Below are 11,481 nucleotides of genomic sequence, written 5' to 3'. Positions count from 1 at the left end.
TGATGAACTGGGGAAAATATGTAAGAATGCAGATATCAATAGAGACATTAGGAAATCAGGCAAAGTATAAAGTGAGTGACAGGATTAGAAATTTTCAACATGGTTGAGGTTGAATATATAATCTTTGGAAGAAACAAATATGTAGTCACCAATAGGATTGACATTTGAGAGCATTAGGCAACCTGGATATGGTTGTTTTAGTAATCCATGCTCACTTTCCATTTCGCTTTGGTGAAAGGTTAATAAAATAGGTACTTGTCACTTCCTGTTTTTCTGTATGCTTAACAAAACACTGTTGAAATCTGGAGAACTGTTTGCTAATTTTGTTCCCAGAATGTGCTGTCCCCAACTGCAAAACTGAGGATTGTACTCCCTCACCCGTTTGCACGCACACCGCCCACTCGCTCTGACCCATCAATAAATTTCCCTCCCTGCCCTCTCCAAGGAAAGTATATAAGCTCTGATTAAGCTGTTCTCAGGGCTCTCTGCTCTATCCAAGTGAGCTCTGAGCCCCAGGATGCTGGAGCCCCAATAAACCATTTGTTGTTGCTGAGTGAAAATGGTATACTGTTCTGGACTTAAAAGATGCTTTCTTTTGCTTGCCTCTGTATAAAGATACTCAGTTGCTGTTTGCTTTCGAGTGGGTAGACCCAGAAACCGGAACGTCTGGTCAACTAACTTGGACTAGACTCCCACAGTGGTTCAAAAACTCCCCCACTCTCTTTGATGAAGCCCTCCCCAGAGATCTCAACAACTTCAGAACTACGCACCCTGAAGTCACCCTGCTTCAATATGTGGATGTCCTGCTACTGGCAGCCAACACCAAGGAAAACTTTGAGTCTGCAACCCAAGCACTATTATTTGAGCTTGCTCAACTCGGGAATAGAGCTTCTGACAAAAAGGCCCAAATTTGCCAGCAAGAAGTAATCTTCCTGAGGTATTCCCTTAGGGGCAGTAAATGATGGCTCACTGAGCCCAGAAAACAAACCGTTGTGCAGATACCACCCCCATCTAACAGGAGACAACTCAGAGAGTTTCTTGGGACTGCTAGCTTTTGCAGGTTATGGATACCTGGGTTTGTGTTCTTAGCTGCTCCTTTATACCCGCTGTTAAATGAGGATGCTCAATTCCAATGGACCCCTGAGCACCAGCAAGCTTTTGATAACATCTAAGGACACTGACACTGAATTCCTCAACTTCACTGAGCCCAGCCTGCAATTACAGAAAGCCCTACACTACTTTAAAAATGTACATCAACTCACTCACCTTGGTTCAAAGAAACTGCAGGCATTCCTGAAGGATCAAGAACAGAGTTTTAGACTAACCGACTTACAGCAAAAGGAAATATCTGAACGGGTAATAAAAGCCTGTCGGGTCTGTCAATTGGTTAATGCTTACCCTTCCAAACTTCCTGCAGGAAAGCACCTATGAGGAACCAGACAAGGACAATTCAGGGAAGTGGACTTTACTGAAATTAAGCCAGCAAAGTATGGACTTAAATATCTCCTAGTCTTTGTAGATACATTTTCAGGATGGATTGAAGCCTTTCCCACAAAATTAAAAAAAAAAAAAAAAAACAATGGTGCAAATGGTGGTCAAGAGTATCCTGAAAGATATTTTTCCAAGATACGGCCTGCCTAAGGTAATAGGGTCTGATAATGGACCAGCGTTCATGGCCCAGGTAAGTCAGGGGTTAGTCAGGACCCTGGGGATTAATTGGAAGTTACATTGTGCTTATAGACCCCAGAGCTCAGGACAGGTAAAAAAATAAATAGAACCATTAAAGAGACCTTAAAGAAATTAAGCTTAGAGACCAGCATAAGAGATTGGACTATGCTCCTGCCTTATGCACTGTTTCACGCAAGAAATTCTCCCTCTGTTTCTTTGTGTAACATATCCCCCTATGAAATTCTCTATGGTGCCCCTCCTCCAGTAAGGGACCTAACCCCAACTCTAAGACCTAACGATCCCTTCCACACCCCCTTGCTTGACAGACTAAAAGCTCTCGAAAGAACTCAGTGATACCTGTTGAAACAGCTGGCCACTGCCTACCAACCTGGGGACGAGGGGACTCCACATCAATATCAAGTAAGAGACTTCGTCTACATAAGACGTCATCAGGTGTCATCCCTGCAACCCCGCTGGAAAGGACCATACCAGGTGCTACTTATAACACCTACAGTGGTAAAGGTAGACGGAATCACTTCCTGGATCCATGCCTCTCATCTCAAGCCTGTGCCCTGTCCAGACTCTGGCTGGAAACTGGAAAAGACTGGTAACCCTTTCAAATTGCGTATTCACCATGTGGATAGGGCTATAAACTGTCCCCTTGGCCACCAGTAGTCCTAACCCTCATCAGCCCATTCAGCAGCAATGGCTGATCACAAATCCTACTAGACAAGAAGTATGGTCTATCTAGCATACAGCCCCCTTAGGGGTCTGCTGGCCATCTCTCCACCCAGATATTTGTCAGATGGCTACAGGTCTTTCCTATTGGGATATCCTAAATGAAGAGGATCCCACTAAAATTCCATTAAATACCTTCTGTACCATAGATAATGGAAACAAACATTATGGATGTAGGGACACGCTACCAGATGCAGGTTGGCTATCCTAGATTACTATGTCTGCCCGGCAGACTATCAAAGCCACAAACAGCCATGGCTGTGTGGGGGAAAAGCCGACTTCTTCTGTAAGTCATGGGGATGTGAGCATACTGGGGGTACCTGGTGGAACCCAAACTGCTCATCAAATTCAGTACACAGCATTGGCCATATTACCAATTAGAGAACGAAAACCGATGGCCCCCAGATGGGTCTCTGGATCTTCAAATTCTGTGTGACCTTTTTAACTTCTGCAAGTGCTCAAAAGGGTGAATGGAGATACCCCTATGTGGAGGCCTTTTCCCTCCTTCGCACACATCCTGAACTATGCTTCTCCAATAGATCCTCACCCTCAGCCTTCTGCTCCAGACTCTCTGCTGTCACTCCCACCTCAGCAACTTGATTTCTCCCCTCCAATTACCATATCAAAAACCCAAACCTCGGCCGGTTCTCAGACCATTGCCCCCTTGCTGAGGTATCAGGTACTGAGGCACCCCTCCACCCACTCACTCCTCTCTTCTCCTGTCAGTGCACGCACCGGGTCCCACCAGGTCCACTTACCAGCTAACCCAAAGCTCAAACCAGCTGAGGAGAACCCTCAGACCTCTATCCAAGATGTAATGAAAATGTCCTTTAAAGTTGCTTTGTCATCACTGAAAACAGGTTACTAAGAATTTAAAGTCCCTCACAGGCTTTTTGGGATACTCACTCCCATCTTCCCCTGGGCTCTATCTGTTCTACTGTTCAAGTTTTTGTTGCTAGGAAAATCCCAAACCCCTTTCCTATTATTCTTTTACATCTCTCCTTCCTCATACTCAGATCCACGGAGCTTCTCTCACACCCCACCTTCCCCGTCTTCCCCCTCTGTACCCGGCCCACAGAAAAGTCTTAACTGACCTTCTCCAGATGTCTTCACCATGGCTGACTTTAGGACTTTCAGCAAAAGAGTCCCTATAAACGAGTTCAATGTAGATAAACTTCCTGTTTTCATGTTGCCTGTTCTACTTGGGCACTGGCTGGAAAAATCAGCACTCCTAAGCTAGACACCCCCCTTACTAGTTTTTCACAAAATATGTGAACAAGGCCCCTGGCCTTGAGCTGGGGCTTCACAGAGATGGCTACATTTCTAAGATAAATAAGTTACCAACTGGGCTCCTTTGGTAACAGCTGGCAGGGAGAAAAAAAAAGAGAAGAAAAAAGCTCTCCCCCTCCTAGGTGTCCTTAAAAATGTAACTTGCCCAGAACAGAGGAAAAAAAAAAACAGAAATAAAAACTGCTTTTTGTGAACTTCTGCAGACTGTGAACTTCTGAGCCCCTTCACTTACATGTTGGGTACAAAATTCTGAAACTACCTAAACTTTGGGTTCAGGGAATTAATTGATTACAACAGAAGCAATGCCTTCTAAATCAGGTTGCAACTAAATAGGACTGTTTCCCTGTCTTCCGTTCTATCTTAGGTGCTTATCCTTATCCATACCTACAACAATATAATTCTATATACTTAAACACTGTGTATGTTTTCATAAAATGGTCAACAGATGTGATTAATTATGTAATAGTGTAGATGTTTCCCAGAGTGCTCTATCATGACGCAGGATCATTTAAAGTTCAAATAGGGGGGCATACAACCCAGTTCTGCCAGAAACCTGTATCCCTCACTTTAGCCATCCTATTAGGAATAGGAGTTGCTGCAGGGTTGGGCACAGGAACCACTGCCCTAGTCCATGGGACACAACAAATCACCCAATTAGAAGCAGCAATAGACCAAAACTTAAAGATATTAATAACCTCCATCACAACTTTACAGGAATCTTTAACCTCTCTCTCTGAAGTTGTTTTACAGAACAGGCAAGGGTTAGAACTCCTTTTCATGAGAAAAGGGGGCCTTTATGCTGCATTGAGGGAAAAAATGTTGTTTTTATGACTACCATACTGGTTGTAAAAGAATCTATGAGTAAATTAAGAAGACGCCTTGAAGAGCATCAACGAGAGAGAGAGGCCCAAAAAGGGTGGTTTGAGTCTTTGTTAACATAGTCCCCCTGGTTAACTACACTTTTATCAGCCCTGGCCGGTCCTTTAATAATCCTTATTTATTGCTAACTGTAGGACATTGCTTGCTCCAACGTGTAGTTTCATTTCTCCAAGCTCAAATTGGACAAGTTAAACTTTTGGTAATCAGACAACAACATACCCCACTAGCAGACATAAAATGTAACACCGTCCAATGATCACTTTTATGATTAAAAGTAACCAGAAGAAGTGGGGAATGAAAGGTTAATAAAATAGGTATTTGTCACTTCCTGTTTTTCTGTATACTTAACAAAACACTGTTGAAATCTTGAGAACTGTTTGCTAATCTTATTCCCAGAATGTGCAGTCCCCAACTGCCAAACTGCAGAATGTACTCCCTCACCTGGTTGCACGCAAACCACCCACTCGCCCAGACCCATCAACAAACTTCCCTCCCTGGCGTCTCCAAGGAAAGTATATAAGCTCTGCTTAAGCTGATCTCAGGGCTCTCTGCTCTATTCAAGTGAGCTCTGAGCCCCAGAATGTTGGACCCCCAACAAACCCTTTGCTGTTGCATGAGACAGTCTCTTGGTGGTCTCTTCCTCTGATGCTCGAACGACCTTTACATTGGTACAATCATAAGTGTGACATTTGCTTTTTGTGTCCAGAATATTATTGTGATAAAATGTATATGTAGATCAGGTGACATGAGTATTTCTTCCACCATTTCTGGGAGCAATATTTTGAAGATGTATAAATTAGTATTGGGGGTACAAATAGGTGTACCCTGTGTCTATGAATATAGAGATAATGCATGAATAGACCATACTGTGAATAAATAATGTAACTAGTTCCAACTTTAAATAATGGATTGAATTGATATCTGAAAAAATACAGGAAATCTTATATTGATATACATATATTCATACATTCATTCCAACAAGTTATACATAATTTTGTTTAACCAGGAAGCTCACACATAGGTTGAATTTTCAGTTCCAACAGCATTTAGGAGGAGTGATCTCTTCTCACAATTTGTATCTGAAAATTCAGCCACCTCACAATAATGTACGTGTGGGACCAGGTAGGATTCTATATGTGCATATAAAAATGCATGTGCTGAATAGGCTACATAGAAAAGGAGACAGGAATTCACATGTTTGTTAACTTTAAAAACACATGGAGAACTATTTCAACAAAAAAATGACTAGATTTATAACTCCTAACCTATATAATGCAAAAGGCCCATCCAACTATACAACATGCCTCCTCTGAACTGCTAGTATTTCTATACTGTTTGGGTATTTTTTCTCCATCTTTTTAGGATTAGTAGTCAGAGTGGAATAGGGTAGGGTTTAGTGTCAGGGATTCATTATTTCAATTGGAAAATTGGAAAATAAATTCAATGTGTTTGTAAATATGTGCTACACAAAAATTTTGCCACTCTCATCCAGAACAATGCCTTGACATTACCGTCTCCCCTAGTAAGACCCATTAGAGGAGAAGAGTTAGAAAACCTTTGAATACATATCTGGAATGGAATATGCTCAGGAGTTCACAACCCTGGAGGTGGTAGAGGAGTTTCCAAAAGTAAGGGACAGGGTACACACTCCACAATCATGGAGCTCTGTGGGCCTAAAGACTTCTTGAGAAACTGCCTCTGGGTTGGGCACTGTAAATATATGGTGTTGTCAGGAGCTTTAGCTTCTTTGTAGTGAGACTATCAAAGCTGGGTCTGCATCTATGTTACCTGGAGGATATGGTTTCTGATTTTCCAATGAACATGAGGGAGCAGTGCTGAATTCTCTCTTTGTAGGTAAACTGTGGCCACTGGGGGCTAATTGTCTCCCTGTGTGGACTGTGAAGCCATTTGGTCGTCCTCCACTTTTCCTGGTGTTTCTTGATGCTGCACTGAGAGTTTGATATTTGCTTCACAAAATACAAGGAGTTCAACTGGGACACAGTGCTGGAGGGAGTTCTGTCACTTGTGGGGTGTCAGGGGATGCATGAGCATGCACCAAACCGGCCTATATACCACATAGCTTGCCCCCTTGACCATAGAAACCTCTCCATATAACAAGATGCCTTTACTTATAATGGTCTCCTGCCTGCACCATGTCTGTCTCAAGACATTTTGAATCCAATGGCAGATCAACATGGCCCCACCACAGATGTTTTATCACACACCGGCCCACCACTGCTCTAGGCCCTCTACTCAGCAGGCTCCATCTTACTGGCATCTTTGTTGTACACCATTTTCATGAAACCCAATCAATCAAGGCACTGTCTGATACACTCATGATCAGCAGTAGGACATCCAAAGGTTCTGCATGCCACCTGGTCATGCGAATTCCAAAAATTTAATGGTATTTATCCAGCCATTTTTCAGGAATGAAGTTGGATGCACTATGGGTTTCAATTCATTCAGGAACCATTAAATTGTGAGGAAGCTCATTTCAATGAAAACTCTGGAGAACTCTCACAGGCAAGGCTTCCCAAAGAGTGTCCAAAAGGTCACATGAAACCAGGCCCATTGAGGTCTACAATTGAGGTCCATGAGTGATTTGATCTCAACTATGGCTGCCAAGTCTTTCAGAATAATATATTGTGATATCCTGGCTAATTTTCCCAGTGCTCTCTGGATAGCCACCCTGGGCCTATATCTCAGTTTCCAAGGGCGACACTCATGCGTGGCCTCATAAAATCCCAACACAATTCATGGCAATACTTCTCTGAGGTCAGTTCCAGAACTCAGTGTCTAAGGGGAATCACAACAGAGTTCAAGCCCAGGTGGACCCAGTGAACTCTTCCAACTGCCACACAAACGAACACAGTTAAAACCAAAACACTCCCACATGGCCCTCATCTTCTTCCATATAGACACTTATCATAATCTCTGGCTGGAGGTTTCCATAAGGGGCGCAGCCAGAAACAGTATCCACAATAAGCTCCCTGGCCCCTCATTTGCCTAAAATCAGGGTGGCCTAAACACCCTTCCTGTGAACCAGGAGTGATTAAATAAGCCTGCTTTTTATACTGCTATGTTTCTCCAATTTGAGGACTACTGACTGTCAGGTATAGATTTTTTATGTGATTTGGATTCATGAGAAAACCCAAGCACATCTGCAGGGCTTTGAAGAACTCATTTGACCCAAAGTATCCCTATTCTCACTTGATAGAGGTCAGGAACCTAACAGAGGAAGGCGAGAGTCTTCATCCAAAATGACTGATCTTTTTGAATTTTGGTTTTGGATGCACACATGGGATTTTTCTTTAGATCAATCAAGTGCTGATAATCTAAGTCACAGCCACACACAAGACAAAGAGGCTAATTCAGACACATCCATTTCCAAAGCAATTAATCAAAGAGCCACAGGTGATGCCCATTCATTTCCATTTGAAAACTGTTTTCTTCAGGCTTCACAAAGGGGTGGCCTGAGGCAAAGACTTTTCTGACATTCAGTGCAACAGAATAATAGGTAAGCAAAAGGCCCAAAGCAGGGTTTCTCCACTGAGACTTTACTGGTCACACTGATATCTGAGTTTTCTGAGATGCTCCCGATTCTCTTCAGCTATCCAGTACATGGCCATGTCACAGAGCTTGGAGGTGGTACATATCTTGGACACAAAACCATGAGCCTATTCTGGAGAGTGGCCAGAATTCAGGAAGAAATCAGGAACTTAGGAAGATTGTAGGTGTTGCCCATCGATAAGTCAAGCTGCAGTCCATTCATAAAATTAGGAAAGATTAATCCTGAGAAGCTTTCCACTAGACAGGACACATCAATTGATGCATTCTCTTTTCTAATGTCTACAACCACGGACACAGTGGTATACACCGACATAGAAACACTTGCCTTGTCAAACAACTTATTAGAAACTCTCCACTCCATACCAAACAAACCGCCTTTCCTACCTATTCTCAGAACATGAGACAAAACCACAAACTCACACCCACATCCACAAAGGCACCACCTTCCCCCAAGTAGGTCTGTGACTATCTGGAGTATTCTCTGACTGATTGGCCATTCTATGTACCCGTGAAATGGCCTATCCTGTCTCAGATCTGGTCTCCTTGGTCAAATCTGTGAAGTTGTCAGGGGCCAGCGGTGAGTCACTACCTGCTTTCTCAGGAAAGTCCCCTCTTCAGAGCTCTCCTGGCCTTTGGCCATCCTCACATCAGTAGGTACCAAGAAAGACTGACTCTGTCATTGGTAAATCCAAACATGTGAGCCCACTGGGACTGGGACTTGAACTGGCTTTGTGTGCCTGGCTTCCTGGATCCCAAATTCAGAGAGTTCCATCACCAAGGAAGTGAGGTAGGTCACTTCCTTCAGGAACTGAATGAAGTCACTGCCTTGGCATCCACTTTGTCCTAACAGTTGCTTCCAAGGGTCCCATGAGATGGAGGCTGCCCTACTTCCTGTGACACTTTCACAAGTTAAAATGGTATATCAACCATAGGGAAGCAGGAACAGCTCTCCACACAGTCCTGGTTTGATCCATATTCTCTACATTAAGAAGAGAGAGGGTGATTCAGACACATTCCTTCATCCTGACTAGGTTGTTTGCCATGGAAGAAGACTTTTGCACTCTCTGGTCCTACATAGCTGCCTACAACTTCTCCAGGGATCATTTCTGCTTGGACCTTTGAGGTTCTCAGCAGGTGGAAGATCCACTACATTCCTGTATTGTAAGACCAACTCTGTCCCTGCTCTTCTGTAAAGGTAGATTGAGGGAACAGTGTATGGTTAGGGTCAATAACATGTTCGATTTGGGTGAGGAGTCATTCTGCTGGATGAATAATGGTATTGGGAACCTGCGATATTTACAAGAATATATAGGTGGAATATAAGTATGAAAACCAAAATCTAGGTAAGATTTGAAGCCGAGAAGGGCATTGGGCCCTTCATTGGGAAACTTAGCTTTGAATTATGTTCTGCAGAGATGTCTCAGATAAATCGACATACAATGTTATAGGACCTTGTACCTTGGATGATTGAATGTCGACGAGAACATCCAGGCAAAAAGGGATAGTCGGTAGTATTAGGAAGACAGTTGGTAAGTTTAAAAAGAAGAGTGAGTATGGGATTTGGACCAAAAGTTCTTTAGCAATAGGGTTTCGGTTAGAGAGTGAATGTAAATGTCAGCACGTGTGAAGAGTCAGTCACAATGATGAACTGTGGAAAACATGTAGGAAAGCAGATATCAATAGAGACATTAGGAAATCAGGCAAAGGGTAAAGTGAGTGATAGGATTAGACATTTTCAATAGGATTGACTTTGAATACATAATCTTAGGAAGAAACAAATATGTAGTCCCCAACAAGATTGACAAGTGGGGGCATTAGGCAACCTGGACATGGATGTTTTTAGTAATCCATGTTCATTTTCCATTTAGGCTTTGGTACAAACATAAGTGTGATCTTTGCATTTTCTGACCAGAATATTACTCTGATAAAATGTATATGTAGATCAGGTGACATGAGTATTTCTTCCACCATTTCTTGGAGCAATATTATGAAGATGTATAAATTAGTATTGTGGGTAAAAATAGATGTACCCTGTGTCTATGAATATAGAGATAATGCATGAATAGACCATACTGTGAATAAATAATATAACTTGTTCCAACATTAAATAATAGATTGAATTGATATCTGAAAATATTCAGGAAATCTTTTATTGATATACATACATTCATTCCAACCAGTTATACATCTAGTGGTAATATTAGGGTTATGGTTTATCATGAAAGGTGTGTGAGTTTTGCTTCAAACTGATTATGGAAATAAAAAATAATATTTTTGGAAAGAAGTCTCATGAAAAGATCAGTCAAGAAACATGGAGAAATACATGTGTTCTGAAGCAGGAAGTGATTGAAAGTGAAACAAATGCCTACAAATTTGTGAACTTGTGGATGAAATATATATCCTATGATGTGCATAAACTGAAGAAATAATAATGTACCAGTGTTGAATAAAAATGAACATCAAAATACACATCATGTCCCATAGGAGTCTACTTGCATTGATGTTAAACTGGGTAAGTTACTCTAGAAATATTAGGATTTGTATGCACCTTTCACTGAAGTTAGTTTTCAGTACTAGGAAACAAATATATATTTCAGGTGGATGAATATTTCTGAGAATAATCTTGTGAAAAATTGATTATAAATCTAAATACATGAACATGAATGAATTTAGTGAGTGTATATAAGACACATATATTTCATATTTTGAAAAATCTGTAGGGTGAATATATATATATATATATATATATATATATATATATATATATATATATACAGAAAACACACACACAGACATTGAAAAGTAGCAATACATATGCTAATCGAAATTTATCATGAAATATATATTATTCACATATGCAAAAATGTGTATTTCACTGAACATGGATTTATGTATAATGTTTTTCGACTAGGAAGCTCACCCATAGGTTGAATTTTCAGTTTCAACAGCTGTTAGAAGGAGGGATCTCTTCTCACAATTTGTATCTGCCAAGTCAGACAACACACAAAAATTTACCTGTGATACCAGGTAGAATTCTATATGTGCATATCAATATACATATGCTGAATAGTCTATAGAGAAAGGGAGACAGGAATTCACATATTTGTTAACTTTAAAAACACATGGAGAATTATTTCAATTAAAAATTGAATAGATTTATAACACCTACCCTTTATCATGCAAAAGGCAATTCCAAATATACACCATGCCTCCACTGAACTGCTTGTATTTCTATTCTGTTTGGGTTATTTTTCTCAATCATATTAGAATTAGTAGTCAGAGTCTAGTAGGGTATGGGTTAGTGTCATGGTTTAAGTATTTTGATTGGAAAATAGG

At 41.3% G+C, this 11,481-nt stretch overlaps 1 long non-coding RNA gene across 1 annotated transcript; it reads left to right on the top strand.

Moving 5' to 3' along the window:
* Positions 1–432: 432 nt before the first annotated feature.
* On the top strand, positions 433–5,190 carry LOC131423345 (uncharacterized). Its single transcript, XR_009224762.1, has 2 exons — positions 433–562; positions 699–5,190. It is a non-coding gene; the product is annotated as an uncharacterized LOC131423345 (long non-coding RNA).
* Positions 5,191–11,481: the final 6,291 nt, after the last annotated feature.

The sequence above is a fragment of the Marmota monax genome, unplaced genomic scaffold (assembly GCF_021218885.2).
Source record: "Marmota monax isolate L192 unplaced genomic scaffold, Marmota_monax_Labrador192_F-V1.1 WCK01_AAM20220418_F8-fsc01976, whole genome shotgun sequence".
In the NCBI taxonomy this organism is placed as follows: Eukaryota; Metazoa; Chordata; class Mammalia; order Rodentia; family Sciuridae; genus Marmota; species Marmota monax.
The sequence above is the reverse complement of the archived record's forward strand: the minus strand, read 5'-3'. Positions and strand labels throughout refer to the sequence as shown.